General features: G+C 37.4%; 2 long non-coding RNA genes across 2 annotated transcripts in view; both read left to right on the plus strand.

Annotated features, from left to right (window-relative positions):
• The window catches only part of LOC138831951 (uncharacterized), a 651,402-nt gene that overhangs the window by 326,942 nt on the left and 297,792 nt on the right, over positions 1–26,668 (plus strand). The window lies entirely within an intron of this gene.
• LOC138831952 (uncharacterized) overlaps positions 568–26,668 on the plus strand; it is a 41,746-nt gene continuing 15,645 nt past the window's right edge. Inside the window, exons 1-3 of the long non-coding RNA XR_011373465.1 lie at positions 568–800; positions 5,391–5,473; positions 24,060–24,176. This is a non-coding gene — a long non-coding RNA (uncharacterized lncRNA). The remainder of the gene's footprint in view (positions 801–5,390; positions 5,474–24,059; positions 24,177–26,668) is intronic.

The raw sequence follows: 26,668 nt of genomic DNA on the forward strand, positions 1-26,668 counted from the left end.
GTCACTGGCACTCAAATCTAAGGCCTCTGTGTTCGCTCCTTCAGTAACTTACTTCAGTATATTTTTTTCTATGTGCTGGTCTTGGGGCTTGACCTCAGGGCCTGGGCTGTCTTTGAGTTTTTTTGTTCAAGGCTAGCACTCTACCACTTGAACTCCACTTCCAGATGTTTTGTGTGTGATTTACTGGAGATGAGAGCTGACTTTGGACTGTGATCCTCAGATCTCAACCACCTAGGTATCTAGGATTACAGATATGAGCCACCAGCACTTGGGAATTGTATTTCGAAGTGTATAATCACTCTTCCAGGTTAAGAGTGCTATGTCTTTAAAAAATAATTCTATCCCAACTTTCTGGCACATATTTGTTGGGGATATATTAAGGAATTGATACCAATATGACCGTAAATATGTATCATGTTGTTGGTTTGGCCCATTTAGTCTTTCAAGACCTTTGGAATCATGACTATGTCACTGAAAGTATTTTCATTGTCATTAATGAATTCTGTTAGTATGTTTGTTCTAATCCAACTGGAGCTGGTTCCTGCATCATGATGCTTTGGAGCTGTTGTCAATCCTCTGAATTATGCCCATTCAGATAAGATTGAATTCACTTTGCCATGTGGACATTCAACTCAAGATTCCTTCAGCTTGTCTACATTATATGAAGAGAAATATCAATTATATTTCTTGCATTTTTGAATAAAATAAGTTCTACCAAATTTCCTTGAAATATCTTGTCTAAGACAGTACTTTCAAGAAGTAGTCTAAATATAATTTAGTAAATAGACAATGGACTTCTGGTAAGCATGATTTTCTCTTCTAAGCTTTTGCTAACTAGTTTTTAAATAGATTCTTGTTTAAGCTTGAGATGTGTAATACAAACATGTATATAACGTTTTCAGAACTGTTTGAGAATATTAGAGGACAGCAAAACACAGTTTTACATTCTACATTTCACTCAAATATCATTTTTATGTCAGCTAATATTTAGTTCATATTCAAATGTCACAAATGTCTTAGAATAGTGTCTAAACAAACCTCATGTATTACATTTAGTTGTGAAGCCTTTTTAGTCTTCTTTACAAATTATTCTTGAAATTTAGAAAAGTTTCTCTGCCTTTAATAGCTTTCACAATATTAGACACCTTTGAGTAGTTCAATATAGTTCTGTAGAGTTTTTATATTTGGATTCCTGTACTTGTCATTTCATAATCCAATTCTGGTCAATCGTTTATGGCAAGGAAAGCACATAGATGATGTGCCTTTCATCAGAGGATAGATAATGTTCATCTATCCCATTACTAGTGATTTTAATTTCATGTCCTGTTTAAGGTAGTATCTGTTGGGTTTCTCCACTGTATATTATCCTTCCTTCCTTTATTAACAATGTTATGCATGTATTTGAAGTGTCCTCTTTTTTTTGTTGGTTGTGGGACTTGAACTCAGGGCTTGGCCCTGTCTCTGAGCTCTTTTTGCTCAGGGCTAGCCCTCTACCACTTTGAGCCACTGCGCCACTTCTAGTTTTGTGGTGGTTAATTGGAGATAAGAGTCTCTTTGACTTTCCTTCCCAGGCTGGCTTTGAACTGTGATCCTTAGATCTCAGCCTCCTGAGTAGCTAAGATTACACTCGTGAACCACAGCAATTAGAATTAACTTTGGAGTCTCAATAACTTCTTTCTAGCATTCTTCTGTAATGTTGGGCTAGAAGCTTCATCTCACAACCACTGAATCTCTGCCTGAATGCACAATGAGAGGAATTTAAATTCTTATTTAGTGAAGTCATTTGCTAAGAATCTCATCACCAAATATGAGTTGCTATTGTCTCATACCCACATCTGTACAGTGGCTAACACTCTGCATATCAGCATCTTGGACCAGAGTTAAGCAACAGAGTTGAACAGTTTTTTCCACTCTGTGTTATCTGTTAAAATTTGCTGTCATCCTTCACAGCTGTTCTCCTCTGGATATGTTTAGTCCCACCCCACTTAATTGTTTTACCAGTCATTTTTCTGTTACTTCTGAGCTCTGCATGTTGGTTTGGAAGTCAGAGTGCAAATCATTGCACTTTGAGTATCAAAAGCTGCATTAAGGAGTATATGTTACACAAAGGCTCCCATCTGAAGCTCCTGTTCTAGGTACGGTCTTTAAAACATCAGGACAAAAGCATCATGTTTGCCATTAATTCAGTAGTTGTCATGGGAAACTAACATATTATTTTTTTCTTTCTTGCCTTCTGCTATATATTCATGGCACCATTTAACTAAAATTGGTCCTGCAAAGTTCGCTGTGGGAGTCATTTTACTTTTGTATAGTCTTTATCACATTTTCTTTTACTGCCTTGTTTCAGTGGACTGTTTTGTATATATGCAATCTCTCTTTGTAAAATCTTTCTATGCCATTGGCTTTCCAGACAATACATTCTTTGTTTTGTTTGAAAAACAACTGTCTTTACCACATTGTGATCCTAAGTTTTCTTAAAGTATATTAAAGTAACTTTTTTGTCTCCTAAATTGTTGACATGAAATTTGTTATTGCATCTGTACTTCAAATATATTTTGTATTATTTGGTTATGGAATTTTCTAACCAGTCAAAAAGCTCAAGTGACTCATTAGAAATCATATTTGCTGTCAAAGAAAAAAATGCACCATACTTAACAGCAACAAAGACTTTAATCAAGATTATTTGCAATAAGAGAGAAAATGAAGTCATCTGGAAATAAAAGGCAAGTTTCTAGCCACATTGATAGAGAGCTTCATCAGTGGTTAAGGCTAGCTGTGTCTGCTTACAATGTGCTGGTTCTAGTTAGGGTCCAGTTCTCACACAGAGACTTGGAGATGGACATTCTTTTTTGATGATTACATTTCAAAGGGATAGCTCCCAGGTCCTTGAGAAAGACAGTCCAAAGTCTTAGAACTGGTAAGAGACGGGGAGAAATTTTATTTACATTTCAAAGGGGCAGAGAAAGAATTCAGAATTACTAATTTTCTAAGGGAAAAATTCTTTGAGAGAAGGGCCTTTGGTCAGGAAGAAACTTGTCTAAAGTTGAGGCATCTTGATTAATGCAGAGTTGTGTCTACTTGCAGATCTGTAGATACAAAAATCATCCTTCATTGTGACTCTTGAAATAAATTGCCGGTCATATACTTAGGCCATGGTTTAAAAGGGAGCACCGTACCTCTACGGGAATGCTAAAATTAGGGTACAATTGTTTGGACAGAGACAGGAGAATTTGTTCTGGAGAGGAGCCACAATGGTCCAGAAATTCAGTTGTAATGATGGTTTCTCCCATGGGAATTTTAAATCTCTCCTCTCTGTATTATACACACAAAGGAAGCATTTTATACTTTTATATCTTTTAATTAATTTAACTCTGAAGCCAGAGTGTTAGAGGCTAGGAAAAAGCATAGTTATTAATTCCTACACTTAACAGCCCTTCCTTGTAAGTTCCCTGCTGTCATTCACATAGCGTTTTAATATAACTCTCCGCTCTCTGTATTGGTGTCTGTCCCTTTATCACGCTCTGTACTATAAAGCACTTGCATTGAGGTGCAGTTTCATTATTTCAGTTTTTGTTCAAATGACCTTGAAATGCTCCGTAGAGAGAGATAAAAATGAGTAAATATTTTAAGTGGTTTAGGATTTTTTATGAGACTCTTTTGTAGCTTTTTTCTTTCTTCATTTATAAATTCCTGTATTGCTTTTACTCAACAAAACTGTTAATGTCTCTGATTTCTGGTAATCTCCTGTTATCTTGAGCATCTGATGGGCATGCAATTGCTCATTGTCATATTTTTTGAGCCCCAAATAACAGAGGTTATGCAATTTGGGAATATAATTTACTGTTCCACAATTCATTTCCACCCAGATTCTGGCTCTTGTCTAAATTCAGAACTTGTCTAAATGCAGATCAATGGCCATTGTGGGTTTGTTTCAATATGAAGAAAGTCTAAAATACTGTGATAATTCTCTTTCATATATTCTGAGTACAAACTAAAATTCTTGCTATGCAGAATGGTGTCTTGCCTGGTTGGCAAAACACTTGGGTTTCGTCTCGATTTTCAAGTCACTGGTTGTTAGGCTTTTGTTTTGTCCCTTTTGTTTCAGCATAGTTGTTGTAAACTCTTTGTTTGAAATTAATACACAGGAGTAAATATCTAACAAAATGCTTAGTTTGCTGATATTAAAAAGTTTTCATAGCACTCAGTTATTCAGCAGCTGAAACAAAACAATGTGATGAGTTAAACAGTGTGACCAGCAGATTCTTAAGCAAGTCCATTGTATGAACTGCAATCATGATTTGGCAGGCTTCCCAAAAATAAGAAAATTCATTCAAAGTGCTTCTCTTGCCTGAGGGCTGTGGAACTGTAGATGTCATACTGAGGTCATTAGGAGTGGATTAATTTTATTGAGGGCTTGCCTATGAGCAAATACATGGAAAGATTTAGTAATATTAATTTAGTGCCTTGTAAGTAACAAGTAATATAGGTTTACTTACATTATTTCATTTAATGCTCCCCAAACCATAATCAGTGGATATAATTTGATTTTCAGATAATTTAAGTTTGAGGGTTTCTCTATTTCACACACACAGAATTAGCTAGATAATTTTAAATGTTTAATATAAGAGCTACCATGTGTCCCAGTTAAGGTTCTACAAAATGTATTATTTAATTTAACGTGAATCTACCTGCCATCTCTCAACTATGTGTTAAAATAATTATTCCCATTTTACAGACTATTGAACCCTAGTGAGGATAGAGTGAATTACTTAAGCAGCTTATAAGGAACAGAGCAATGATTATCCTTAGAATAGAAGCTCCAGAGTCTGAATTCTTTACACTGTACCAATGGTTGGGTGGTAACTTGAATGTTGTGGGTGAAGAGTTCATGGCTCAACCAATATCCATCCACAGCCTTGTACCAGACAGCATGTGAGTTGGGTTGGGGCAGGGTGGAGAATCTCTGTACACACAGCTCTATGCTGTGATTTGCTGTCAGCAGCTGCTCCTGTGTCTTTCTCCCTAGACTGGACTGTTTCCAAGGAAACAAGAAAAGGTATAGGGAATTTGGGTATAATATTCTGATCTTTATTGACAAGCTTAAAATGTGAACATCTTCCAATTAACTATTCTGTTCACCTATTATTTCCTGTAGCTCTAGCCCCAGTTGAATTGGGTTCTAGGGCAATTGGGTTCTAGTGCAGTCTACCAAAGTGGAGGAGGGTCTCAAGATCCTTTGTGATTGTTTCTTTGCTTTCTATATTATGTATTCATTATGCTTGTTAATGGTGTCTAAGCTGGAATTTGCAAGATTGTATTTGTTTAGGTTTGTGAATCTTGTCTCAAGAAAACAATGTTGGCCTGTTAGTAATGTATCCTTTTCCCACCAGGACCACTTCTCCAGTGAAGAAAAGCTACACTTGGCTCATTGCAGCCTAAGCTACACTTTAGTGTGGCAACATGAAAGGAAAAGGTAAAAATGCTGATATCTATTTGTATTCAAATCCCAATATTAATGTCTGTCTTTGTGTAAGTACTTCAACTGTTACTTACAACTTTACTTTCCTGCAAATAAAATGGAGATAATACAGTGACAGTGCCTAGCTGACAGGTCTTTGTGATGTTTCAATAAGGTAATATTTCAGTGTAAAGAGCTAAAGAGCAAGGCTGTACCTTATAACAATAATCTTCAATGGAACAACTTTTGGGTTGTGTAAAGCAACAGAAGAATTTGAGTAGTTGATAAACTACCAATTATTAGTTGAAAATTTGTTTATGTAAATTATGTGGAAGAATAATAGTTATATTTTGTTCCTACCTAGTAGGATCTGAGAATTCATAAGAAGTATAAGTGATAAACATGCTTAGTTAGGATTCATATACATTATAAGATTAAGTTTTCCAAAACTACACTGGTACAATGAAGAAAATTATCATTAAGCAAGATGGGAAGAATTTCAATTGATAAGATCTGGTTTTTGGTGAATGATGTCATGGGAGGGAAAGGCACACAGGCAAAAACATGATATTTATATTTAGGGAGTGATGCTATGACAAGCATCCTGCTGGGATAGAGAGTAGAAAGAGTTATACAAATTAGAACAGAACATGATCTGAGGAGGACCAAAGCCAGGAGTCACATTATAATGGCATATGAATTACTGCTGGATTGCATGAGCACTAAACATAGAAAACAATCAGAGCCAATATTCCAAGCTACTCTTTCTGTCTGTGCCCTTCTCTCCTTTCTGCATTGCCAGTATTTTTTTCTTAACTCATTTATTTCTTATCCCACTTCCACTTGCTTTTGGGATAGATGCAGTGTTGACTTTATTTCATTGAATTCTATTACCTTCAACATTAAATGCCAAGTGGACATTCAGTATTCTCATTTCCTTGAGAAATTTGCTTGTTCCTCCCACCTTTCCTTTTCAGGACATCTGTGTCACTGCCAAACTCCATATTGTTTACTTTGTTATGTACTACCTTTTGTCTGATCAGCTGTGACTAATGATTATGTATGATTATGTATGATTTTGTAATGTAAGATGTGATCCCCTAAGCATCAAAGATAATATCCTTTGGAATGGATGTGGGCCTGTCAAATGCCAAGATTTGTTTTGAGACATGGGAAAGAGTACATTGTAAAGTGTCCTTAGATTAGTAGATTAAGTTTTAGTTGAAGTCAGAGAAATAGATGTTATCTCCCAAAAATGCATCTCTAGCATTTTTGATATGATGATAAGGTATTTAAAGGTGACAGGCTGTAGCTTTTAAGGTATAGGCTATATTGAAGAGGACAGGACACAGGAACGTTCTGGCCACCTCTAATGCTGTGTGAAAGGCAAAAATCACAAGCTGGCCTTGTTGATAAATAACAACCAATAACCAGGTGCTGGTGGCCCATACCTGTAATCCTAGCTAGCTAGCCAGGAGGCTGAGATCTGAGGATTGTATTTCAAAGCCAGCCCTGGCAAGAAAGTCCAGGAAACTCTTACCTCCAATTAACCACCAGAAAACTGGAAGCGACACTGTGGCTCAAGGGGTAGAGAGCTCACCTTGTGCTCAAGAGCTCAGGGACAGCACTCAGGCCCAGAGTTCAAGCCCCATGACCACCACCACCAACAACAACAAAAAACAAAACAAAACAAAAATAACCACCAATAAGTGACATACAAGGAAGAAGCCAGCACATATACTTCCTTCTTCTTTGACTCCATTGAGAACTAGTTCAAGAATGTAGGTCAACAGTCTTTGTAGAGACAGCTTGTGTGATTGAGCACCTCACTGTGTTATGAAGCTGTGGCCAGTTCAGCAATACTGACCTGTTTTTGTTCTTGTTCTTTTGTACTATCGCTTTTCCCTTATTCTTGTTTTTCTGAGTTTAACTGTTCTGTAAAACATTAGATAGTAAGTATTTTGGTGGCTTATTTTTTTTTAAAGAATCTAGAATAAAATACCTTTACTAAATACACAGTCTCATTCTAAGCACTCTGGACACTTGTATCCAATCTGTGAAGTTCTTATCTAGTGGTTCTCAAAGAGTGACTCCTAGACCCAGCAGTACCAGCATCTCTTGGGGATTTGTAATAAACACAAGTTCTTGGGCCTCACCTCAGATCTACTACTTGGAAACTCTGGTTGATTTTGATGCATACTGATGTTTGAGGACCTTTGCTCTAGTGTAAGTACTGTACTCCCATTCTGAGATTAGCTGCCCAATTTTGTAAATAAAGTATTATTGTAACACAACTACTACCATTTGTTCACTCATAGCTTACAGTTGCTTTTGTGCCACAAAACATAATTGAATAGTTAGTCTAATATAATTACTGTGTGACCTTTTATTTAAGATGCTTACTCTAACCAACAAGTGATTTATATCCTTACCAAAGGCCGGTGGTCTTCTTTTCAAATTCAGTTGTACCATTTGTTCTACTTGTTATTATTTGACCTAATTAATTTCACCTGCACCAATGTTTTGTGAATTCAGTGACAAAATAATAAATTGGGCTATTTTATTTCCATGAAGAGTGCAAAGAATGTTTTGAAGAAACTGGTGAGTAGTACCTAGTACTTTAGAAATACATGTGTACAACAAATCTAGAAAATACCAAAAGAAAACAATGAAGCTCCTGGAGGGTTTTGCATTAAATTTCGGTTCTGATTTTGTTTTTAAGAAATGAAAACTAGAGATTGCAGAACATATTAGGGGAATGGCTTATGAAAGAATCATCATTCCGAGCTGCTAGCAAAAAGAGAAATGACAATCCTATTAAACAGTATTACTAAAGAAGTGAAATGAATATTTCAAGTGAAAGAAGCAAGTTTAGTTGTTTTGTGGTTTGCTCTTCCAATAGCCTTCTAAATCAAGTGGTCAGGATAGAAACTGAGGCAGGAAGGAAGTCTGCTTTTAGATAAATGAAAGCAAATGCCCACATCATGCCCACATGTACTTACAAGCACACTATCGCCTATCACCAGGTATATGAACATTTCTCAATTGTGTTCTTCCGAACCTATAGATCAGGATCAGCTTATTAAAGCATAGACGCTTGGAAATGTCATCAGGAACCTTCATTTGTACGGCTCCAATGTTTCCAGACATAGGCAAAAGAACTAATAGTACAGAGTAATCATCCATTTAATTATTTAAGTCAAAATCATGAAATAATATGCAGCCTAAACTCAGTGGATTATAGGAAATCAGTTAATGTTTCCCTAATTTCTTCATTAAAATGTGCTATTGTGTTTTAACAGCCTTCTTTAAATTCCTTTGGGAGGAAATGAGAACTGCATGGATAAGTTTTGGATTCGCTCCTATTTACTATAGCCTCCACTACACAGTAGACTTTAGTATTTAATAAAGTCCCAGAGTTTATACAATCCTAAAGCTGTAAAAGTATGAAATAGAGTAGAGATGGATGTATGAATGCACATATGAATGTATAATAGAATGTTAACAAAATCTTGTCCATGGCACCAAAATAGAATAGACATGAAATTTGAAAGTGAAATGCCAAATCAGGAGAAAATTTCAGTGTCAGGCACTGAGACAGGGTGGGTTGGCTCAAAATTCATGAGGGAGAGATGATGTGCAGAAAGAGTAGGGATGACCTTGAGTGCACCTCTGGAGAATCTGGTTACTGCTTGGTGACAGAGCTGTTCCAACACTAGTGCCCAATTCATACTTGGAAAGCCAAGGTAACATGATTTCTCTTGACAGTGGACCCAATCAATCATCTGCCTGAAATGGTCTTTAATGAAAGGTCAGATTTTTCCTAGACACCTCAGGGAGAAATACTTAAAAACTCAAATTGTCTCATGATGTCATAGGCATCAGTTTTCAGCTTCTGTGAGCTTACCTCATTTCCCTACACTTAACTCTATAATTGCCATTTTGCATAGCGTATACTCTACGTGGTCACATGGTTCACTGTAATCTAGGTATTAAAATGATACTAAAGTATTCACACACCTACAAATCACAGTAGCTTCCAGTGCCATGGGATTCCTATTTATTGTTCCAGACTAGCTTTCTACCTTTCTCCTTCCTGCTCATTATTATCCTCCTATTCAAGTACAGGAGAACAGAGTCAATGTGAGTGAGGTGGCCATTTTTCTCAGTGTTCTCTCTAAGAAGGTTGCCATGCCAGCTGCTCTCTGATGAAAAGCCCCTGCTTCTCAGAGCTCTCCTCCAGCCCAAGGACAGCCCCCCTGGGCTGTACTACAGGCCTTCGCACATGGCCATCTATTAAACTTCTTTGAGAGTTCCCCATCTGCTCCATGCTAACATGATGACCGAACTCTGTCATTTTGTCATTTAGCAGATATTTAACGTATAACAATGTAGTGCCTATTTAAAATGTGGTTTTCAAGTGGAGAGAAGGTCCTAAGTATCCTGAGCTCACTTTTCTTTTTATCCTTTCTAGCTTTCATGTTGCAGTTTGAGGTCTGTTTCTTACCCTATCCCAGACTTCCTGCCATCTCCCCCAACTTACCTTTGAATCCAGGCAAACCCTCAAAGTTCTGCAGGGATCACTTAGGAGACGAGGTGGTACGAAGCCGATGGAGAAGGCTCAGAGCCCTTCACCTCAGTGTCCACCAGAATAGCTTTCTTTTCATCTGTTCTTCAGGCTGAGCTTCTTTGTAAGAGTAAGTTTATAAGTTTGATAAAAAGAATTCTACTGTTGAAACTGGGTGGAAATCAGTAGGTTTAGGCCTGGAATATTCCCTTTGAAGGATAAATCAGTAATTCCAAAGGGATAATGCTCATTGAACATTACCAATTAATCCACATCATTCCCAACTAAGGCTTAGCAGCAGCTAGAGCTTTGTTGGTCTTTGTGTTCATAGAGATTCAAGAAGGTGGCATTGTTGTACTCAGGAGAAAAGCTGAGTCGTGGAGAGATGGACTCCTGTGTGAAGACAAAAAGAACTTGTGCCCATTTTCTGCCTTGCATTCAAATAACTCATTCTTTCTGTCCACCACTCTAACCTCCTTTTCGGATAAGAAAATGCAAGGTCTAAATTCCTTCTTAAAATGTAAGAAGGAAAAATGTAGCAAGAAAAGGTCAAATCAAGGACAAGAGCTGCATCCCAAGGCAGAGAATAGCTTCACACGGAAGATGTGCCTACTCCTTGCTAGAGAGATTATGCAGAACGAACTCATTGCCCTCTGTGGCTGACCTATAGCTGCCTACTCCTGAAAGCTTGGAATCTTCCCTTAAGTGTCCTTTCACCTTCACCCTCACAGCCAAGTATCAGCCATATCACCAAGAGTAGTCGCCCTGCTTCAACTATGCCTCAGTACTCTGACTGTACTCCATTCCATTCTGCCTTGGGCATTTTCTTCTCCATTTGTCCCTTGGCTTAATCATTTAGGATTGGCTTAAAAGTTTCTTCTTGAAAGGAATTTTCTTTAATCTTCTAGTATTCACTAGCTCTCCATGATCTTTTTACCATGTTCTACAGTTTTCCTTTGGCTCTTGGCATGAATTGTAACTAGAAATTTATTTGTGGTCACAGTTATATTATGTGGCTCTTCAATACATGTACCTTAGTGAGGAAATGTCACTCTTGGATTCTGACACATAGAACAGTGTGGCATATCTAAGGTACTTAGTGAATATTTATGAAACAAATGGTTTAGTTGTTCCCCCTTAACCCAAACACCTAGGCTCCCACTAGCTTCTTCCTTCCATACCTCTCAAGTCCTTCCCCACCTTCGTATGTGCACTACCTTTGCTTCACTTTATACTTCCTCATCTCTCACCTGAACAAGGTGAGAACTTCCTGACATTCCTTTTTCTTCTTCCAGGACATTGCTTTGGTCCTCTTCTACCATCCTGCCATGTAGTCCGCTCTTTTTATTTTTTTCTAGACATGTTGGATTCATTTCTGAATCTTTGGCTGCTCTTTCTTCCACTTGGTCCTACTTTTCTTTTTTCTTGCCCCCTGTTTCCAAGTTGACCCTTATTCTTTTTTTCCTTAGATGCATTCTTTGGCTCCAGCTCGTCCTCTTTGTGGCTCTGGGAATACCCCATACAGCTCTCACGCATTGTCTACTTCCTTGTTGACTGGTCTCTGTCTCTCACTAGAAAGTAAACTTGGAAAAGATGAGGATTGTATCTTTTCATGCATACTAGGATGATTTTGATGAACAAAGGTGAGGTTTTTGTTTTGGAAACAGTTGGTGGAGACAAACTGACTGCAATGAAGATTTTGATTTGGCCTTTTCTTGCTACATTTTTCCTTCTTACATTTTAAGAAGGAATTTAGACCTTGCATTTTCTTGCCTGAGAAGGAGGTTAGAGTGGTGGACAGAAAGCATGAGTTATTTGAATGCAGAGACTACTTTTACTCTTCTGGAAGCCAAAGATCTTGGGGAAAAATGATGAATATTGCTGAAAGAGGAGGAGGCATTCTTTGGAGGGCCAAGAGCGGAAGAAAGTTATTTTCTTAGTGAGAATATAGTAGAGACATGTAGATTCCCAGCCAAGAGAAAACAGCAAGACTCTAGAGGAAAATTATCTATATACTGTCTGTATTCTATATGATTCCAATCTCTGTGGACAATAGATAACACTCTCTGTCGGATTCCATATGTAAGGATTATAGAGAAAAATAGATGTAATTATATATAGAAAAATTATATATAGAAAAAATAGATGTAATTATATATAGAAAAATACATGTAATTATATATAGAAACATATTTATCTGTATATGTTTAAGAATAATATGTACTACTCATTATGTATAATGTGTACTTAGCTACAGAATATATTGTATATTCTATTTATATGTTTATATATAGGTTAATATAGACCTATGTAAACATATAAAACACTAAATACCTTTTTCTTTAAAAGTTTTTTTTTAATTTCTTTTAAGACTCCCCATAGATGTGCTGTTTATGAAGCAGCTTTCCCTAGGTTTCTGGGTATGGTCTTTAGAAAGAAGCAGGACTGTAAGATTTTTTTTTTAATTGTTAGAATAAACCTGGTTTTGTCCCATTTTCCAGAATGAGAAATTAAGGACTAGAGCAGTTGGAATATAAACAAAAAGCCACAGAATGAAGTGAACTTATCTGGAAACAAAACATCTAAGGAGTGTGTTGCTTGTTCTATAATCACCCAAATGTTGTTTTGTTTTTGGATAATTAGACCCATTTGGCCTGTCAGTAGTTTACTTGTTTACTTATAAACATTTGTTTTATGACTATTAGTACTGGCCTTGACACTGGGGATTCATAGATGAATAGAACTGAAATGCAGCACATTTGAGACCAGGGATCGGCGTTTTAGTTACAAGCTTTATTTGTAGGATGGAATGTCTTACTCCTTTTTTTTCCAGAAGAGGTTTATTTCCTCCACAGGGAATAAAGGATAGCTAGAGGGTAGTTCTGGCCATACTTTTTGGTGACACATTTACATGGGGATAATTCTTTTATCTTGTGGTAACATCAATGATTGACACAACAGGACAAGCTCTTCAGGAGCAGGATTAGGTATGACATGCCTCCATTATCATCCTTCTTCCTTAAACCATCTTTCCACACAGAAGAAAGTGAGATGTGTCCGTGTGTGTATGTATATGTATCTTCTGGTTACTGAGGTAGAGTCAAAGATTAATCCCATTTACTTACTGAAGATGATTCACACTTCTGATGCCTACTGGCATTTATTTCTTTGAAGAATTGATGGAAATAATTTGCAAAGGCATACTCAATGTTCTGGCTATAGGAATTTCTGGATATTGAACAGTGTATTTATAAAGCATCCTCAAAGTGCCCTATGACACTAGCTTTACCTACAACCTGAAAGCAAAATGACTTGATCTGTGTGGAATAGATTTCCAGACAAGAGCTCAGTTTGAATTTTGCTATGTGTCTTCAATGATTACATTATTTAAATTTTTCAGAAGGAAAACTGAGATGTTAAACAGAAGTCCAGTCCTTAAATTTTTAAAAATGGAAAAGACTTTGACCTTCATCATAAATTGCTGACTTAATTAGAATCCTTGTCCCCAAAGGTACTAATCAAGTACTTTGCCCCTGAAGGTATCAATTTTGAACTTCCTAGATCACTAATTTTTTGTTGTTCTTTATTTCTTTCTAAACACATGCTATTAGGTTAAAAAAGCAAACCCATAAAACAATAACAAAAAGAATCAAGATTGTGCTAGTTCTAGGGTACTCTGATTTGTAAACAAAATGTTACATGCTATATAGTACATATATCAGTTATCATCAACATTACAGTACTGTTTTAAGTAGAACATCAAGATCTGTACTGACTACATTAATTTCTTATTTATTCCTTTAACAGTAAACTTAGTATCAAAACATTGAAACATTGCTATTATTTATGCATGCGTTTTCTCACTTTTTACCTCTTGGAGTAGCACTCATCTGCTGTAATGGAAAACTAATTACTGGTAGCATCAGTGTCAGATAAAAATAACTCAGTGCCATATTCTTATTTATGAATCACAATAGTAATATACCTTAAAATATTTATTTTCCTCTGGGGGGAAAATAACATATGGTAACATTAAAGCTGAAAATACTGCTTGCCTTTTCAGAGCATTGATTCATTGCCTTCTTCTTTTTCTTCTTTTCTTTTTGAAGCCTAAACCACTGTAATTCTCCTTTAACTGGTCTTCCCACTGGGCAAATTTAACCTCCAAATGGTGTAAAGCTCTGCAGCTCATCTTTCCATTTAGAAAAGAGCTAAATCTGCATATATTTTCTTCACGGAAGAATTTACCTTGCCTTCCAGGAAAGCTCTGCAGTGATTTTAAAAATGTTATCACAAAGTCTTTATAGCCTTCTGAGTTCTGACTTCTACCTCCAGGACCTGCAGATAGCACATGCCCACAGCTGCCACACCAAGGCTTTCTTAAGGATTCTTAACGTTAGTCAGATTGGTTTCAGTGTTAAAGCTTTTGCATTTGTTGTTCTGACACTTGGAGTATTTATCTTTTAGCCAGGGAATACATGCCAGTCTGTTTTTAAGTTTCAAATTAAGATAAAAAGACTCTTTATCTTATGGAGCTTTGAGGGTGCTTACTGAGCTTCCAGTGTCCTGTTATTCCTTCTAGTCTCTTTTTTCTTCTTTCCTTCCTTTTTTCTCTCTCCCCTTCCTTCCTTCCTCCCCTCCCTTCTTCTCTCCCTTTCCTCTATCTCTCTCTTTCTTTCTTTTCTTTTTAAGTTAGAGATATTCAAGAGGTAAGAAGTAGTGTGTTAAGCTCAAGTCTAGATTACATTTTTTATGGGCTTTTGCAGGTGATATTCCAAATGTTTTCTTAGCCAAGAGTTATAGCATTGGATGAGTACATTGCAGAATTCATGAAAAATACCAGAACAGTAGCAGCTTCATTTAGTTCAGGGTAAGATGTGGAAAACATTGCTGAAGGCATTTTTTCACTTTGATTGACATTAATCTCTGATCACAAGGTTTGCAAACTCCATCCAAAGACCCAAATCAATAGTCATATGTATCATTCATCCTTTGAGTTTATGTGTCCCTATCACCTTAAAGAAACTTTCCTGAGCCCACCCCACACACCCAATTGAAGCCTTCTTCTCTGTTAACTGGATACCTCTTTTTTTTTTGGTGCTGGGACCTTGAGCATTATCCCTTATTTTTTTTGTGCTCATGGGTAGTACCCTACTACCTGAGCCATACCTACACTTTTGACTTATTTGATATTTGATTAGTGATAAGAGTCTTATGGACCTTCCTGCCCACACTGGCTTAGAACCATGATCCTCAGATCTCAGCCCCCTGAGTAACCAGGATTACAGGTGAGAGCCACCAGTGCTAGGTTTACACACCTCTTTTACCCCTTGTCAGTAATGCTGTGCTCACCTGTCCAATGTATTGTTTTCCTCAACAGAATGTCAGCACTTGGGGATATAGATCTCCTCTTGTATATCTGATCTGTAAAGTCCAAGAACCCCTCTCATGGTTTGAAGCCAAATTGTGGGTTTTTCAAGTGGTCAATATGCAGTAAAATGGAAGAGATACTACTTTAGAAATGTAGCTTGAGAGACGTGCTGCTTAAGAGATGGAGACATGAACAGTTCAAATATTTGTGGGCAATAAGAGGCATATAGATACTGGGGATTTCTAGCTTCTGTTAGGTCTGTTCTCTTTGGCCATTTAGGACCAATTTAAGACATGACAGCTGGAATGCACCTCTGATAACAATTCTGTTGCCCAGATGTGTCAAGTTGTTGTTTGAGTGCAGCTAGCTGCATAACTCCTTTTGCCATCTTCTCTGGAGCAAGCCCCTGGCTCTTGGGTCACTCACACAGACTCTGTTTGCCCTCTTTCTAGAAGATGGTCTTTGTCCAAAAAAGACAGTCCCAGATGTGCTATTTGGGATCTGCGATTTGACTAGAGTGCTTACATGTCTAATTCTACTTCCACATTAAAGTAATAGGGCTTGATAGACCTAATTCAACAGTTTTCAAGAATTAAGTGGGTCACATTCATTCTGATGGTGTGTTCATTTGTCTATCTTCAATGAAAGCTTGTTCGCTTAAGGCATACCTCCTATATACTCACTACCAGAAGGAGGGTGCACAACATTACTCTGATTGCTTGTGTGTCTTTACAATCGTGGCTGCACTGGGTGTCTCTTTGGCTTCTTCTTACTGAATCCCTGTGTGTCTGTAGAGCAGGGTTCTGGTCAGAGGGTACTTAACTTCATTGTGAACTTCTTGGGAGACATGCAGTTTGATTGTAGTGATGGTCTTTGGCAGCTTTGGGGTAGGGACTTGGGGAGGATGGATGGTTTGAGGTATCATACTGAGCAATGCTTTTTATCCAGTTCTGCTTACCAAGGAGGAATAAGAACAAGATCAACCCAGATGCCCCTCAGTAGATGAATGAATCAAGAAAATGTGGTATATATACACAGTGGAATTCTATGCCTCCATCAGAAAGAATGACATTGCCCCATTTGTTAGGAAATGGAAAGACCTGGAAAAAATTATATTAAGTGAAATAAGCCAGGCCCAAAGAAACATAGGCCCCATGGTTTCCCTTATTTGCAACAACTAGTATATGTCTGAGTCAAGCAGAAAAGGTCAGATAAGTTGATGTTAGGGAAATGAACCCTAAGATATGTATTCAAATGTTTTTTTTCTTTCATGTGATTGTTTCTAACATATTTATAAGATGTTTTCTTTGTTGCTTTGTATGCCCCTCCCCCATGGTATAACCCCTGCTTTCACTGTATTTGATGTCGGTATAATTTGTGGAAGGGAAGGGAAAAAACAAATCGTTTAAATAGGGATACAGGTGGACCCATTGCAACAATGAGATGTACAAGTCGTTATGTCGAAAACGAACTTTACAACTTTGATGGGGGGGGGACGGGAGGAGGACTGAGTGGGGTGATGGGAAGGGATGGGAAAGGGAAACAAAGGAGGAGGCTACACTGCTTGATAAGAAATGTGCTCGTTATCTTGCCCATGTAATTGTAACACCTCTGTACAGTATTTTCACAATAAAAAAAGCTTCAAGTGATTTGGTGTCAGAAGTCAGTGGGCAGATCATATTCATTGCTAAACAGACAGTGATTTGATCCCAAGTCCAGGAAGCCTGAGTAGCCTAGATGCCAGGGAGAAGGCTGTTCATATCTTGCCATGTTGCTGACTTGGCCTGAAGTCTGTGACTCTGTTCTTAGGCACTAAAGGGACTTCTCAGAGAAATTGGGTCAAATCAACTTGAAAAATTGCAGAAGGAAGCAATGCAAAGGATTATAGACAGCCAGTGCAGGTAGGAAGAGTTTGCTGTAGAGCTCCCTCAGATTCTAATTAGGAAAACAAAACCCTACATGAAGAGAATATGTCTCTGTATCTACTCTTCCTTCTTTCAGTGTCAACCAGTTGAATACTAAATAAACATTTGACCATGGAAGCCATGGATTTTTGTCAGAAGAAATATACTGTGTATGTCAGAAAGGAGTTAAATGTGAGCTAGAAGGGCTGATCAATAATAAGGCCTTCCTCTGCAGGAGGTCCAGACAACATGTTTTGGAACAACTTCTGAGGATCAGGACTTAGACCTAGATACAAAATACAGAGGCTCAGCTACTAAAATGGGTCAGGGGATTGAGTCTTATCCATAACATATAAACACAGCCCTAGTCACTGGAAAGTACTCAAAAATTCAGAATAGACATTCTTGCCTGGTCCCTACTGAATGTTAGGTGGTAATGTTGTATCCATTTAAAATGAAAGCAGTGATTTCATATGCTAAGTAGTTCCATAAGATTTCAGTTCAGATGCATGTAAGTAATAAGGAAGTTTTTTGGTGTGTGTCTTTAAGAGTAGCTCTTTGGAAATGCAATGCCCATATTTGTGACTTAGGTATTTCTAAATTCAGGAAATAATTAGGCAACTTTTACTTTATCTGCCTGCTAGACATAAGCTGTAAGTGATCATCATCTATCAAGAAAAGACATTTTAAAGTCAGCAGGCCCAAGGATATATTGAATTTGCAACCCTATAACATTTATATCTGGCTTATTACATAAGGGAATTAATACAAAATAATATTATCAGTTTCTTTCTCTATTGTCAGTCATATTAAACCTTTATAATACCCTTTGAAGGATCAGTTGGGAAACTAGGGACCTCTATCAAACTTTAATTATTGTTTCATTTTAAAACAGGAGAAAATTATGTGGCTAGATCTTAAAGATAAAAGACATTTATACTAATTTGGTCTTTTGTAGTAATTTATTTTAGAATTCTCAGTAGTAATATTAATCTTCAGTAACTTATTTGAGGTGATATTATATTTCAAAAGTATTTTTGAGAGATTATTATTGCAGTCTTGAGGGAATTATCTGTCTTAATTTGAATGCTGGGTATTATAAAATTGGCAATTTTACAAAGCAAAAAGAATTTCTGCTGTCTTAAAAGTTTTACCAAAATTATTGGCATTTATTAAGTTAATTTTATTAATTTCTTATTAGTGAAGGTAAAGGTAAATCTTTCATGATATTTTGAATTTTCACATGGTATTCTGGAATTGAAATCATTTTAAATGTAAGCTTTCCTAATCATGACTTTAAAACAAAACAAAAAGAACATACCTAATTATGACCTTACTTCAGTTAATGACATTGTTTTACATTTGAATATTATTCTAAGAAAATATTACCTGAGAAAAAGATGAAGTTAGCTATTAGAGGAATGTGGAACCCATTTAGTGATAATTTTTTGGTAAGATCTAAGGAGCATCCTTTAAAGTTAGCCGGAGGTGAAGAGCATACTTTAAAGTTAGCAACAGTATTGAAGTCCATGCCACACTTACCTTCAGTTAGCCCCCAGAAAAACCGTAAGTAGAACTGTGGCTCAAGTGAGCTGTGAGTGAAAAACCTTGCACTCAGGCCCTGAGTTCAAGCTCCAGTACTAGCACAAAAGAAGAAAAAAGCCCCTGTAAAATTAGTAGTACTTAGGAGAAGTGAAGTTCACAGAGAAAGTGTCAACTCACACAATCCTCCCCTTAGTGTCAGTAGGTAAGGGCCTGCTTTACATACCAAGTAATTCCATGTAGTTTCACTACCCTGCAAAGTTTTAAATGGTAAAACATTCCCTGTGAAAAAGAGTTTTTGTCGATTGTGGGGCTTGAACTCAGAGCCTGGGCGCTGTCCCTGAGCCTCTTTGGGCTCAAGGCTGGTGCTCTCCATTTGAGCCACAGTGCCACTTGCGGTTTTTGAGTGGTTAGTTGGAGATGAGAGGCTCATGGGGACTTTTCTGCCCAGGCTGGCTTCCAACCACAATCCTCAGATCTCAGCCACTTGAGTAGTAGGATTACAGGCGTGAGCCACTGGTACTGGCTTGAAAAAGATGGAAGGGATGGGAAGGGGAAACAAAGGAGGCAGCAACAATGCTTGATAAGAAATGCACTCATTACCTTGCCCATGCAATTGTAACCCCTCTGTACAGTATTTTCACAATAAAAAAAATCTTTAAAAAAAAAAAGAGAGATTTGGATATAACGCACGCAGACTTATATCTGGGTCTAATACACAGTGGATCTGTGGAGTTCAGTTTTCTTCTCTTCTCTGTCCACTTGTTTTTCCCTGTTATTGTATTGATTACTTTGAGAGGTACAGGATGGGTTTGACTTTCCTCCACAACATAAACTGTAAAATGTCCATCTTCTGTGGGGAGAGACACAGCTTTCTTTGGCCTTAGGTAAACTAGACCTATAGTTTAAACTAGAAGTACTTCTGTCAGCTAAAGATGCAAACCCTTTCTTTTAGCCTTTAATAATTCTTGAGTATCCATCTGAGTTTTGAGGTTATTGAGAGGTATGAGGAGCTTCACGGCCATTAGTGGATTGATAGTAAGCAAAGATTACTTACAACTGTGATAATTTATAAAACATTGCATAAAAATTAAAATCACAATCTTTTGATTACTAAAGATACATGCTTAGATAGTCTGGATAATTCATAATTCACTTTTGGTGGTCCATAATCTTTAGAATATGGGAACAACTGATAAGCTGTTTCCAATGGCAAGGGATTGTGTATGCAAGGCAGCAAATAATGTTATCCTGATTTGTGTTTTCATTGTTACATGACCTTACAAGCAAACAAGTGTTCTTTACCAGAATGACATTGTGTGGTTGTGTTCAGAGTTTTGAGAATTTGATATTCACTTAAGAAGTAGGTTATTACCTTACTCATGTAACTGTAACCCCTCTGTACAGTATGTTTACAATAAAACACACACACATACATAAAGAAAAAAGAATAAGCAGGTTAGACCTCCAGCTGTTTCTTTAAAAAAAAATTCTGGTTAAACCTATAGGTACTTCCTATTTACTTTCCAAAGTGAAAGACTTCAGTGCTGCCTGTGAATGTCTGTCTTACTGTTTTGTAGTTTGTTTACAATGTTATGCCTGTCCCTTGCAGCAACATAGTACACTTCATTCAGACCTTTGGCAAAGATAAAACCATGTACCATGCCAAGCTTTTATTTAAGTCAATTGAAGCCGGGTGCCAGTGGCTCATACCTGTAATCCTAGCTACTCAGGAGGCTGAGATCTAAGGATTGTGATTTGAAGCTAGCACAGGCAAGAAATTCCCTGAGACTCTTACCTCCAATAAACTACTCAAAAAAAAGCTGGAAGTGGCATGGTGGTTCAAGGGGTAGATTGTTTACCTTGAACAAAAGGAGCTCAAGGACAGTGCCTAGGCCCAGTGTTCAAGCCCCTGAACTGTAAAAAAAAAAAAAAAAGTCAATTGGAGAGTGATAATGGTATTTGTTTTATATTTACTGGATCTTAAGTGCACAGATTGCATTGGGATCCTTGAGAGATGTCATGGAATGGTAGCTTGCAGTGACATTGGGTTCATCTATGACCAGGTTATTTCTAAAGATACTGTAGGAATGCTATTTGTGCCATGCTATTCTGCCTTCAAGCACTAAAGAACTCTTATCTTCTGGGAGTCTTGGCCCCCGTCATCTGGCATTTATCCTTATTGTTCAGTCATGTGCTTTTCCTTGTTGGTTTATGTAAGTTTTGTTGTTTGCCTTGACCTAGGGAAACAAACTATTTTAGCTCCAGATCTATTCTAGAAATTTAAAGAAATCTCTATTAAGACTATGTCACAGTCTTTTAACCCCAGCTACTCAGGAAGCAGAATTAAAAAAAAAAATCATGGTCTGAGTTTGGCTTGTGCAAAAGCATAAGACCCTATTGGAAAAACTTAAGAAATGATGACGAGGGGAAGGCTCAAGTGGTAGAGAGCTTGCCAAGAAAACATCTAGTACTGCCAAATAAAATAAAATAAAAAGGAAGAAGGGAGGAAAAGGAGAAGGAGGAGAAGGAAAAGGAGGAACAAAAGGAACAGGAGGAGGAGAATGGGGAGGAAAGACTATACTGTTAGTCTTTAGCTCTTCCCTTGCTGTCCCACATTCTTTACCTTTTTTTTTTTTTTTTTTTTGCTTTTGACAGTATTAGGAATTGACCTTGCCTTGAGCTAGTTAGAAGACCCTCTTCCATTTGAGCCGCTCCTCCGGCCTCCTTTTTCACTGGCTGTTTTTGATATAGCCTCTCATTTTATGCCCAGGCAGGCCTTGTCTGAGATCCTCCTACTTAGGCTTCTCCATGTCACTGAAGATCACATGCATACCACTGTGCCCAGCCATTGGTTGAGATGGAGTCTTGTGAACTTATTTTGCCTGGATTGGCTTTGAAACTGGATCTCTGATTTTGCCTTCCAAGTAGTTAGGATTACAGGCTTGCTCTGTTTCCTTCCTTCATTTTTCAAATATGAAATACTTTCCAGTAAATCTCTTCACACAGATCTCCATCTCAGAGTCTGTGCCTTAACAACATTCATTCATTTGCTTATTTGTTCATCTGTTTACTTATCTATCCATCCATCTATCCCCCATCCTTCCTTCCAACATTCATATGTTCATGCACCAAATACCAATTTTCTAAAATGTCAGGAGTAAGAAAATAACCTAGAACGTATAGTTAGGTAGTCATGTGATAGTGACAGAGAAAAAAGGGAAGAAGAAATAGTGAATAATTAAACATCTAAGGTGTGAACTATTTTAAAAGGTTTATTAAAATCCTGCTTAGGCATCCAGTGTGCATCTTGAAAATAAGAAACTATATTTGCACTGTAATTGCTTGAATCATACATCTCTTATCTTGATTAGCAATTTCAATCAACCAAGGCATTACTGAGCATTTTAAAATAAAAAGCTGCATATTTCTTAAGAGAAGTCCTCTATTCAACCTTTCTATTTTCTAAACAATTTTGATTTGCTAGATTTGGGTAATATTTCTTATGAAACTATGAATGCTTCTAAAGTACACAACTCTGCAAATAGAAATAAGATGAAGTACTTACGATATTTCTACATAGAAGTATAAAGGTATTCAATGTTTATTTTAGTATTCGTTGCTCTATAAACTTACTTCCCTTTTGCTGGCATGTTTACCAAGGTTTAATTTATTACATATCAAAGTTGCCAAAAAACCAAAAACCCCAAAACCACCACAACAAACCACTGGCTTGGTCAGATAGCTGAAAAGGTTAAGTTTACAGAAGGCCTCAGAAGAAACATGGAGTGTTATTTCAAGGGTCACATCTGAAAGTGGTCACTTCTTAAAGGTAGAGTGAGGAACTAGTGAAAGCAAAGTCTGGTTTCTATCTTAAAGGTCTTGCAAATTTCTGTTCTAGAAAGCATGACATCTTCTGTAGCATTTCAGTATCAGTGGTCTTCATCTGTTGCTTTTGTTGGATTTCTTTATTACCCAAAGCCCACTTTGTCCCTGTGGGATCTTGCCTGCTGTCCTGCCAAAGAAGTTGCCCTCTTGAATCACAAAAGCTAAAGCCAGTCAAAAGAGGCTTCATCACCATATTTACACAGAAATACACTATCAGAAATTACAGAAAATGCTTTTGCTTCTAACGGCTGTAAGCCGCTGTTGCCCTACTTGCCATCTGGTGACATGTTTTCCTTTTGTCTTCCTTTACAGACCATGTGGTTGCTTGCAACCCTCTCTCCTACCCACCTTCCCTCCCTCTTCCTCTCCCTCCCCCTCTCCCTCTCCCTGTTCCTCTCCCTCCTCTCCCTTTCTCTCCCTCCCCCTCTCCCTCTCCCTGTTCCTCTCCCTCCTCTCCCTCTCTCTCTCTCTCTCTCCTCCCCTCTCTCTCTTTCTCCTTTCATTTTTACCACTGTCTTGTCCACTCATTCCAATCCTCATTGCCTTCTCAACTCCCTTTCCTGCTGCTTTCCTTACAGAGAACATTGTTAGTCTCCATCATTAATGTATGGAAAGTATTCTGAAATCCTAGACAGAGAAGTGACATGTACTTTTATTCTGATCAACATTTGAAGGCCACACTAGAATGATTCAGGAAGAGAAACAAAAAAGAAAAAAAAACCCACAGTTACCCTTCCTGTGACAAGTTGCTATTTAATGAGAAGCACTCTTAATCAATCATGTTTATTAACTTACTATGAATTTACTTGGCATTATCAAGCTATCCTTATAATATTCAAATATAACAACATTTGTAAGATAGTTTTTAAAGACTTTGGAATCAAAGCCAAACATGGGCATTTTAACTGAATATGTTTTTTACATAATGCATAAATATAAATAGCTTATTTAATATTTGGATTCACATCTTCCCCCACCCTGTCCAATTTATTACTCAGAATGTCACCTAGAAAAATCACAGGGCAGTTAGCTAATTACTGTACCATTTGATGGTACTTTATAATAACATGAGAAGAAGCTTGTAGCTACTGAAATTTATTTTTTAAAAAATAATTTAAAATAGACAGATGTTTGATTACCCTAAAATAGATCTTGGCCAACAAATCAAATTTGTTATTCCGCCTACTCATCTTGAAATTTCTGAAAAAACAAAACCAAATAAAAAAGGAAATCAAATGGATTTAGTGAACATATTTGCATTCAAGAATATTTCTGGATCTTGTCTACTGTACTTGATATCAGAAAGTAACTTTTAATTTCTAAATTTAGAATAGTGAGTAGATTGATACAGAGAAGCATATGTGGATAACTCACCTACCTATTCAGAAGAACACTCATCATTCATGACAGGATGGTTTTCTTTGTAAAAAATCTCCAGAATTCCAGGTAAGATAGAAAGTTTTGAATCAAAGGGTTTATTTTCGTTATTCTTATCCATTTCTTGGAAACAGTTTCTCAAAATGCATCCTATGAATGGGCCTAGTTCAGATATCCTGTAAGAAATTCAGATTCCTGGTCTTACCCAGACACAACTGAAACAGACTCTCTGAGAGCCAGATGTGGGAATATCACCAGATGCAGGTGAAGGTTGGTGATGTTTCCCTTTAAAAGGAGGGACTCTTCAATTAGGGTCCTTGATTTTGATCATGGAATAAGAATTTCTGGACAAGTCATAATGGTAAGAAAACATGGAGCTTTATTGAATAGGCAAGTGAGCAAGCAAACAAGCAAGTAGGCATGCAGACAAACAGGCATGCAGAAAATCAGAGGCATATTCTAGCAGAGTTTTGATGTTCTAAAGGAGAGACACACAGCTCTTTGGCTTTTAGAGATATTTATAAGGTAAAGGTCAGGAGTCCGACTTAAAGATAGGAAAATATAGGAGTTTATTTTTGCTCTCAATCACTCTTGGTGTTATTACCCTTTCTAAGTTCCTGGCTCTTGTTTACCATTTTGGTTGTTTACATTTTGGGGGAGCATTTCTCTCAGGAAGAGATGTATCCTGCCAAACAAATGTGAATTCTTGTGATGAGAAATGCATTTTTCAGAAAGGAATACATCCTGTTGTCTCTTTTTGAAGCAAAGATAGTGCTTGGATGTTTCTAAATACCATGTTTCTGAGTTGTTTTCACCAGGCCTTATTTTCCTCAATTTATCCTGCCTCAAAAATAAGCATTCCAGTGCACTCACTGGGTGATTTAGATGCACTTTAGTGTTTGAGAGGACATGGTTCCAAAGCACATATGCCCATTCTAGTTGCCTTTATTTATGGCATTCTCTTAAATGATAAGGTTAAACTATCTTTTCCTATCCCTTGCTCTCACGCTGAGGTTTTCTGTTATACTAGGTTATAAAGTTACTTGTTTTAATCACATTCTTTCATTTTGACCAATTGTTAGAGTGGGAATACTAAGGATTTTGGGGTGGAGCAGGTAGGAGCCCAATTTTAATCTCTTCTGACTTCTCTGTGAGTTTCTTTGGACCATTATTTGGGGTAGGGGTCATAGTTTGTTTTTTATTTTTGTTTTGTTTTTTTAAAAAGCAGTTTGAACGTATTTATAAGGTACCACTTGATTTTTGTGTTGCTTAGTATGTCCCTTCCCCATGGTATAACCCTTGTTTTCACTGTATTTGATATTGGTATAATTTGGGGAGCAGAAGGGAAAAAACAAATTGTTTAAATAGGGATACAGGTTGACCCATTGCTGTGTCAAAAAAACGAACTTTACAATTTAGGTGGGACTGGGGTTGGGAGGATGTCGTTGTGGAGATGGGAGGGAAGGGATAGTAGGGAAAAAACAAAGAAGGAGGCAACAACGCTTGAGAAGAAATGTAATCATTACCTTGCTATGTGATTGTAACCCCTCTGTACAGTATTTTCACAATAACAACTTAGTTTTAAAAAACCAGTTTGTATTTTATTGTTCTTCTTACCCTTTTGAGTTTTCTGTCCTTTATCCATTAAAAAATTGGGGGAGGGGAGAGAATGATGCTAACTTGGCAGACTGCATGAGAGCTAAATAAAAGGATACACCCCAAAGTCTTGGTATACTTAGTGCTAACCATCATCATCATCATCATCATCATCATCATCATCATCATCATCATCATCATCATTTGGCTTTATGCCTGGGATAGAGATGTTTCACTGTGTTGAGCTGGGGCAGAGGGATCTAGATAAACTTGATGATGTTGCTCATAGAGTTAATCTTTTGTCATTCAGCACTGAATCCTTCTGAATACACTAGTCATGCATAATTAGAATCCTCTGTCTGTGTTCCATCTAGATCCATCAGTGTTCTTTTGGCCTGTTGGCTCCTATGCTTATTGGCCACTTTAGTGAGTTTTGTTTCTAATGAGTCATATCTGTGGCTTGCTTCTGATACCTGCCCCGCCTTGTTGTGATAGGGCTGGCTTATTGGTCTCTATACCCAGAGAGCAAACTGGAACAAAAGTTTATATCCACCTCCCTATTTCCCCAACCAGTAATTGGTGCATGAATGTGTAAGTCCATCATATTTGCCTAAAGGTAGTGAAGCCAGATAGACTAGGGAAAAATGAGGTGTGGTCTATCAGTATTATGTCCAACATTGGTCCTCAGCTCCACCCAAACCTGAGCTCCTCTTAGCCCTGGAGTTCCCGCCATACAGCTGATTCCTCTCTCTCTCTACCCAGACCCACCTGACCACCCATCTACCATACTTCCTGCCCCCAGACGGACAGGTGCCATATGCTCCCTCTTAGGGAAATATGGCTCCTCTAATAAACCTTGTAATAATCTTTCTCATGTGCCTGCCTGCCTCTTCATGGTCCCTTGGAATGGGTGTGAAGGATCCTTTTAAGCTCAGCTTACAGCAAATACAGGAGATATTCCTTCA

Source organism: Dipodomys merriami, unplaced genomic scaffold (assembly GCF_024711535.1).
Source record: "Dipodomys merriami isolate MVZ:Mamm:240054 unplaced genomic scaffold, mDipMer1.0.p SCAF_2, whole genome shotgun sequence".
Lineage (NCBI taxonomy): Eukaryota > Metazoa > Chordata > Mammalia > Rodentia > Heteromyidae > Dipodomys > Dipodomys merriami.